The sequence below is a fragment of the Rana temporaria genome, chromosome 3 (genome assembly GCF_905171775.1).
Source record: "Rana temporaria chromosome 3, aRanTem1.1, whole genome shotgun sequence".
Taxonomy (NCBI): Eukaryota; Metazoa; Chordata; class Amphibia; order Anura; family Ranidae; genus Rana; species Rana temporaria.
Window position 1 is genome coordinate 263,661,424 of NC_053491.1, and position 6,890 is coordinate 263,668,313.

Consider the following 6,890-nt stretch of genomic DNA (forward strand, 5'->3'; position numbering starts at 1 on the left):
CTTGCCAAAGATTTCCAGGTTTTCTCTACATGATTCAGAATTTTCCACATTGTAGTGTCTATTATCTACTGTAATCGCCTCCCCACCACTGCCACTGATCCCATCAACCCCCCAGCATTGCCACTGATCACAACCCCCCTCAGCTTTGCCATCGGGACATGCGCACTGAAGGAAATTGAAGCGATGGCACCTATGTGCCGTTGCTTCAGTCCGTGTGTAACTGTCCGCCTGTCGATTTAAATCTTTGTTCAGCACTGACTGGCAGGTGGAACCTTTATTGCCTTACTTTTGATCCCCTGGGGAATATTTTAATCACCAGACACTTCCTCCTTCCTCTAGTTTGGGAGAAAGGAGGTCCTCATTGTTCCAGCATTCACTCAGAGGCAAGGCAAGCAAGCAAGCAGTACTTCATTGGAAGGTGATGGTTTATGGAAGTTTTCTAAAGTTTAAAGTTTGCACCTCATGGCAAATGGAGCAAGTTTTCACTGTGCAAATGGTACTTATGGTGTTTAAGGAGTTAAAAGATTAACCTCTGTGGTGTTCAACCTTAACCACTTCCCGCCCGGCCTATAGCCGATTTACGTCCGGGAAGTGGTTATAAAATCCTGACAGGACGTTCTAGAACGTCCTGCAGGATTTCATGCCGCGCGCGCCCGTGGGGGCGCGCATCGCGGCGATCGGTGATGCGGGGTGTCAGTCTGACACCCTGCATCTCCGATCTCGGTAAAGAGCCTCCGGTGGAGACTCTTTACCACGTGATCAGCCGTGTCCAACCACGGCTGATCACGATGTAAACAGGAAGAGCCGTTGATGGCTCTTCCTCCCTCGCGTCTGACAGACGCGAGTAGAGGAGAGCCGATCGGCGGCTCTACTGACAGGGGGGGTTCGCGCTGATTGTTTATCAGCGCAGCCCCCCTCAGATCGCCACATGGACCACCAGGGATGCCCACCATGGACCACCAGGGTGGTCAAAAAAAAAAAAAAGCCTGAAAAAAAAAAAAAAAAAAAGAAGTAAAAAAAAAGATGCCAATCAGTGCCCACAAATTGGCACTGATTGGCAACCTGGCAAAATCAGTGCTGCCCCACAGTGTCCATCAGTGCCACCCCAGTGTCCATCAGTGCCACCCCACAGTGTCCATCAGTGCCACCCCACAGTGCCCATCCATGCCCAGTGCCCACCTATCAGTGCCCATCTGTGCCACCCATAAGTATCCATCAGTGCCACCCATAAGTGCCGCCCATGAGTGCCCATCTGTGCCGCCTATGAGTGCCCAGTGCCGCCCATGAGTGCCCATCCGTGCCGCCTATGTGTGCCCATCAGTGCCGCCTATGTGTGCCCATCAGTGCCGCCTATGTGTGCCCATCAGTGCCACCTATGTGTGCCCATCAGTGCCGCCTATGAGTGCCCATCAGTGTCGCATACCAGCGCCGCCAATCAGTGCCACCTCATCTGTGCCCGTCAGTACTACCTCATCGATGTCCATCAGTGCCATCTCATCGGTGCCCATTAGTGCCGCCATATCAGTGCCCGTAATTGAAAGAGAAAACTTATTTACAAAAAAATTAACAGAAAAAAATAAAAACGTAATTTTTTTTCCAAATTTTCAGCCTTTTTTTAGTTGTTGCGCAAAAAAAAAAAATCGCAGAGGTGATCAAATACCACCAAAAGAAAGCTCTATTTGTGGGGAAAAAAGGACGCCAATTTTGTTTGGGTACAGTGTAGCATGACCGCGCAATTGCCATTCAAAGTGCGACAGTGCAGAAAGCTGAAAATTGGCTTGGGCAGGAAGCTGCGTAAGTGCCTGGTATGGAAGTGGTTAATGCACACCTTTGAGGCAAAAGAAAAAAAAGTACTGCACCTGTCAGAAGCTCTCCTCTCATTATTTACTCAAATCCAATGGGGCCGCTACACCATGTGTGGGAGTGACGTCATCGCGGCTCCGGCCAATCACAGCGCCCGAGCCGTGATACCCAGAAGTAACCCCCGGGAGAGATGTCGCCACTGGAGGGAGGTACGTACGAGGACCGCTGCTGGGGCTTCGATCTAAGGTAAGTAATTCACAATGAGCTAATAGGCTATGCCTACTAGTTTATTATGCCTTTGTCTTGCAAGTTTTTTTTGTTCAGGGTTTACAATCACTTTAAATAATCAGCTAGCCATAATGTGTGCTGTACCTCTAGCAGCCAGTCAGTGAGTGGTAATGACACACTGTAACCTCTGGCAACCAATCGCAATTGCTTCCTGATTTGATTCAATACACTGCTATTTTTTTTGTATGTCTCAGAGCAGGTGGAGAACGAATATGCATGGGGGGGCCCCAGAAAATGTTTGCCCAGGGTCCCTACAATAATAAAGATGGCCCTGGGGTTGGCAGTCTTATTATAGCCTAGGCCATCTTTATATAGCGCAACAATTCTTTTTTTCAGATCCTCAGAGAATTTTTTGCCATGAGGTGCAATGTTGAACTTTCAGTGACCAGTATGAGAGAGTTAGAGGGATAACACACCAAATTTAACACACCTGATCCCCATTCACACCTGAGACCTTGTAATTTGAATGAGTCACATGACACCGGGGAGGGATTTGGACATTTTTTCTTAGGGGTGTGCTCACTTTTGTTTAGACTATTTAAGTTATTTTGAGGGGACAGCAAAATTACACTGTTATACAAGCTGTACACTCACTACTTTACATATACAGTGTTGCCACATGAAAAGATATAATAAAATATTTACAAAAATGTGAGGGATGTACTTACTTTTGTGAGGTACTGTATATAGTGTCCTCTGTGGTGGTGGTGGTGGTGGTGGTGATGGTTGGGTATGAGAAATTACACTCCCCAAACAGGATATAGCACTTTTGTCCTTCCTTTCTCCTACCCTGTTCCATTCCCTTCTTCCTTTTGTTTTTGCTTTTGTTGTATTGGTAAAAAAAAAAAAGCTCTATAAGTAGAGATATTAATATTTAAATAACTTATTTGTTCCCTTTTTTCTTTCTGTAAGGCCACTTTCACACGTATTTTAGACGGGCTTTTACCATGCCAGCACTAAAACTAGAGCACCCCACAAGCTTTTTTAAGGCGTTTTTGAAGTTATTACACCACATCTTGTACACTTCCTGGTTTTTCGTGGGTGAAGAGAATGAACAAGAAGATGGAGTTTACTGAGCTGCTGTTACTGTCTCTGCTAATGTTTTGGGAACATATCCTGAAGCAGAGGCAGGAACGTCGCTTTTGGGTTCATCCTATCCTACAAACGTACTCCTCAAGAGGACAATTTGTGTTGCTTTATCAGGAAGTGATAATATCCCAGTGTCACTAGTCCTAACACCCTAACCCTAACCCTAATCCCAGTCAGACTAGTCCAAAAAATACCTAACCCTAACCCCACTCTGACTAGTCCCAAACCCCTAACCATTATCCCACTCCCGCTAGTCCCAAACCCCTAACTCTAACCCTAATCCCAGTCAGACTAGTCCCAAACCCTTAAACCTAACCCTAATCCCACTCCCGCCAGTCCCAAGCCCCTAACCCTAACCATAATACCACTCCCACTAGTCCCAAATCCTTAACACCACTCAGGCTAGTCCCAAACCCCTAACCCTAATCCCAGTCAGACTAGTCCCAAAACCCCTAACTCTAACCCTAATCCCAGTCAGACTAGTCCCAAGCACCTAACCCTAATCACAATGAGACTAGTCCACAACCCCTAACTCTAACCCTAATCCCAGTCAGACTAGTTCTAAACCCCTAACCCTAATCTCAGTCAAAATAGTCCCAAACCCATAACCTTAAGCATAATCCCAGTCAGACTAGTCCCAAACCCTTAACTATAACCCTAATCCCAGTCAGACTAGTCCCGGACCCCTAACCCTAACCCTGATACCAGTCAGACTAGTCCCAAACCCCTATTCTTAACCCTAATTTCAGTCAGACTAGTCCCAAACCCCTAACCCTAATCCCACCCAGACTAGTCCCAAGCCCCTAACCCTAATCCCAGTCAGACTAGTTCCAAAACCCTAACCCTAATCCCAGTCAAGTCAATATTCCAATCTCACACGTTCCTGGACTTTAAAAATGTCTCGTAGAAAGAAGGTGGGTGCTGAAACGATTACCAGCTGGGCACTGGAACCATCAACCAAATAAAAAATATTTGCCAGCACACCATGGATCGTAAATAACGTCCAAAAATGTAATACAAAAAAGGCATTACAGAAAGTGCAATGTTTCAAGACCACGCAGGACCTCTTCGTCAGGCAAGTAAACTAGTCCCAAACCCCTAACCCTAACCCTAATCCCAGTCAAAATAGTTCCAAAACCCCTAACCCTAATCCCACTCTGACTAGTCCCAAATCCTTAACCCACTCCTGCTAGTCCAAAACCCATAACTATAACCTAATCCCACTCAGACTAGTCCCAAAACCCCTAACCCTAAAACCAATCCCACTCCCACTAGTCCCAAACCCCAAACCCTAAACCCTTAACCCTAAACCTAATCCCAATCAAAATAGTCCCAAACCTCTAACCCTAATCCCACTCCCGCTAGTCCCAAACCCTTAACCCTAATCCCAGTCAGACTAGTCCTAAACCCTTAACCCTAATCCCAAACCAAATAGTCCTAAACCAATAACCCTAATCCCACTCTTAGTCAGACTAGTCACAAACCTCTTACATAACCCTAATCCCAGTCAAACTAGTCCCAAAACCCTTACCCTAATCCCAGTCAGACTCGTCCCAAACCCCTAACCCTAATCCCAGTCAAAATAGTCCCAAACCCCTAACTGTAACCCTAATCCCAGTCAGATTAGTCCCAAACCCATAACCCTAATCCCAGTCAGACTAGTCCCAAACCCCTAACCCTAATCCCAGTCAGACTGGTTCCAAACCCCTAACCCTAACCCTAATCTCACTCCCCCTAGTCCCAAACCCCTTACCCTAACCCTAATCCCTGTCAGACTAGTCCCATTGGGTTTGGGTTAGCATCGGTATTGGTTAACATAGGATTAGTTAAAATTAGCATAGGTTATGTTTAGCAAAGGTGGGTTGAGTTAGGATTATCATAGGGTAAGCATAAGGTTAGGTTTAGCATAGGCTTATGGATCAGTTAGGAATAGTATAGGGTTAGGCGTAGGATTAGCATAGGGTTCCAGTTAACACAGGGTTAGGGTTGGATATGGTTAGCAGACGGTTTTGTTTAGCATTTTTTTCATGTTTATGTTTTGTTAACAATTTACCTGTTTCCTTTACCAGATTTGACTTTCTTGTTCAACTTTTAATGCCTGCATTGTTGAGACAGGATACCAATTGCAGGGATGCGGTATCACTATGTGACTGTTTACTCATAACGCTAAGGTAAGTGTATATAAAGAATTGATATGTAAACATGTAATAAAATGACAAAAATACAATATTTTGCAAAATGCATACATTATATATATATATATATATATTAGGCATGTTGTCTTCCACCTTTTCTTTAGTAGTCTTACTGAAAGAAATACCATATTTCTTATTTTTTAATTACAGATATCTTGCCACAGGAAATACCTATACATCACTACAATATGAATTCCGAACAGTGATTTTGACAATTGGAGAAATTGTGAAGCTACCTTGTGATGCTATCTGGAATCTAAAAAAAATAATTTATGCCTATTCCAAATAAAGAGAAATTGAATGATGTTGTTCAGCAGTTCTGGAGCAAAACCAACTTTTCAAACTGCCTGGAAGCAATTGATGGAAAACACATTAGACTAATAAAACCCTGTCACAGTGGTAGACAATATTATTACTACAAGAAGTATTTTTCTATTGTGCTAATGGCTGTGCTTGATGCAGGCTATAAGTTCCTTTTTATTGATGTAAGAGCATTTGGGAGTTCTGCAGACTCTACTGTTTTCCAGAATTCTACATTCGGAAGGCGTCTTGAAGCTAATAGACTTGATTTGCCTGAAAACTGACCATTACCTGGTACAGAAAGTCCAGATATGCCGTTTGTTTTCGTGGCTGATGAGGCATTCGCTCTCAATGAAGTCTAATGATGCCCTTCTTACAGAGAAATCTTGACACACGGAAGGGAATCTTTAATTATCATCTCTGTCAGGCATGTAGGCTAGGCATGTGCAATTTTTTAAGTTACGAATACGTTTTCCGTCAATTTTCGTTATTTTAGTTGATTCGTTAACATACGAATGAACGAATGGTTTAGCGCAATTAATAACGAATAACGATATTTTCAAAATAACAAATATGAAAAACAACGAAGATACGAAAGATGAAAGAAACGAAAACATAGAAACAACGAAAATACCGAACCCAAAAAAAATAATAATTACGAAAAACAAAATGAACGAAAATGCAAACTTACTATTATTCGAAGACCGAAAAGAAAACAACCGAAATGCCGAACAAAGACTAAAAAACGAAAATCAAAACTAACGAAAAATAAATTACGAATCTTCGGAAAACTGAAATGAAAACAACGAAAATACAAAATAATGTAAATTAGCTTTCGTTAGTACTGAAATATTTCTGGACATTGACCAATAGCCACTGAGCGCTGTCCCTTTCCTCTGAAGAGGTTTGTTCCTTCCCCCAATGAGCTTCTTTCTCATTACCTCCTGGCTCCTTGTGTCTTTTTCTGTGTTAGACTGCAGTGCATCTAATTTCTAGATTTGTATTTGTAATATCTGACATATTTTAGTTTTCTTCTACGTCAGACTTCATTCTAGACAGGGTGTGTGTGCTAACTAAGACAGTCAAGTCAATCACAGTAAAGTACAAATTACAAAATGACGACGAGTAGTGTGTCGAATAAACGTAAAATGTATTCTAACAGAATTACGAATGCAATAAAATCTACAATAGTACGTTTTTACAATCAAAGGAAAT

At 43.0% G+C, this 6,890-nt stretch overlaps 1 long non-coding RNA gene across 1 annotated transcript; it reads left to right on the plus strand.

Moving 5' to 3' along the window:
• The first annotated feature begins 5,253 nt into the window (after positions 1-5,253).
• Positions 5,254-5,773, plus strand: LOC120930830. The gene is made up of 2 exons (XR_005747728.1): positions 5,254-5,351; positions 5,526-5,773. It is a non-coding gene; the product is annotated as an uncharacterized LOC120930830 (long non-coding RNA).
• Positions 5,774-6,890: the final 1,117 nt, after the last annotated feature.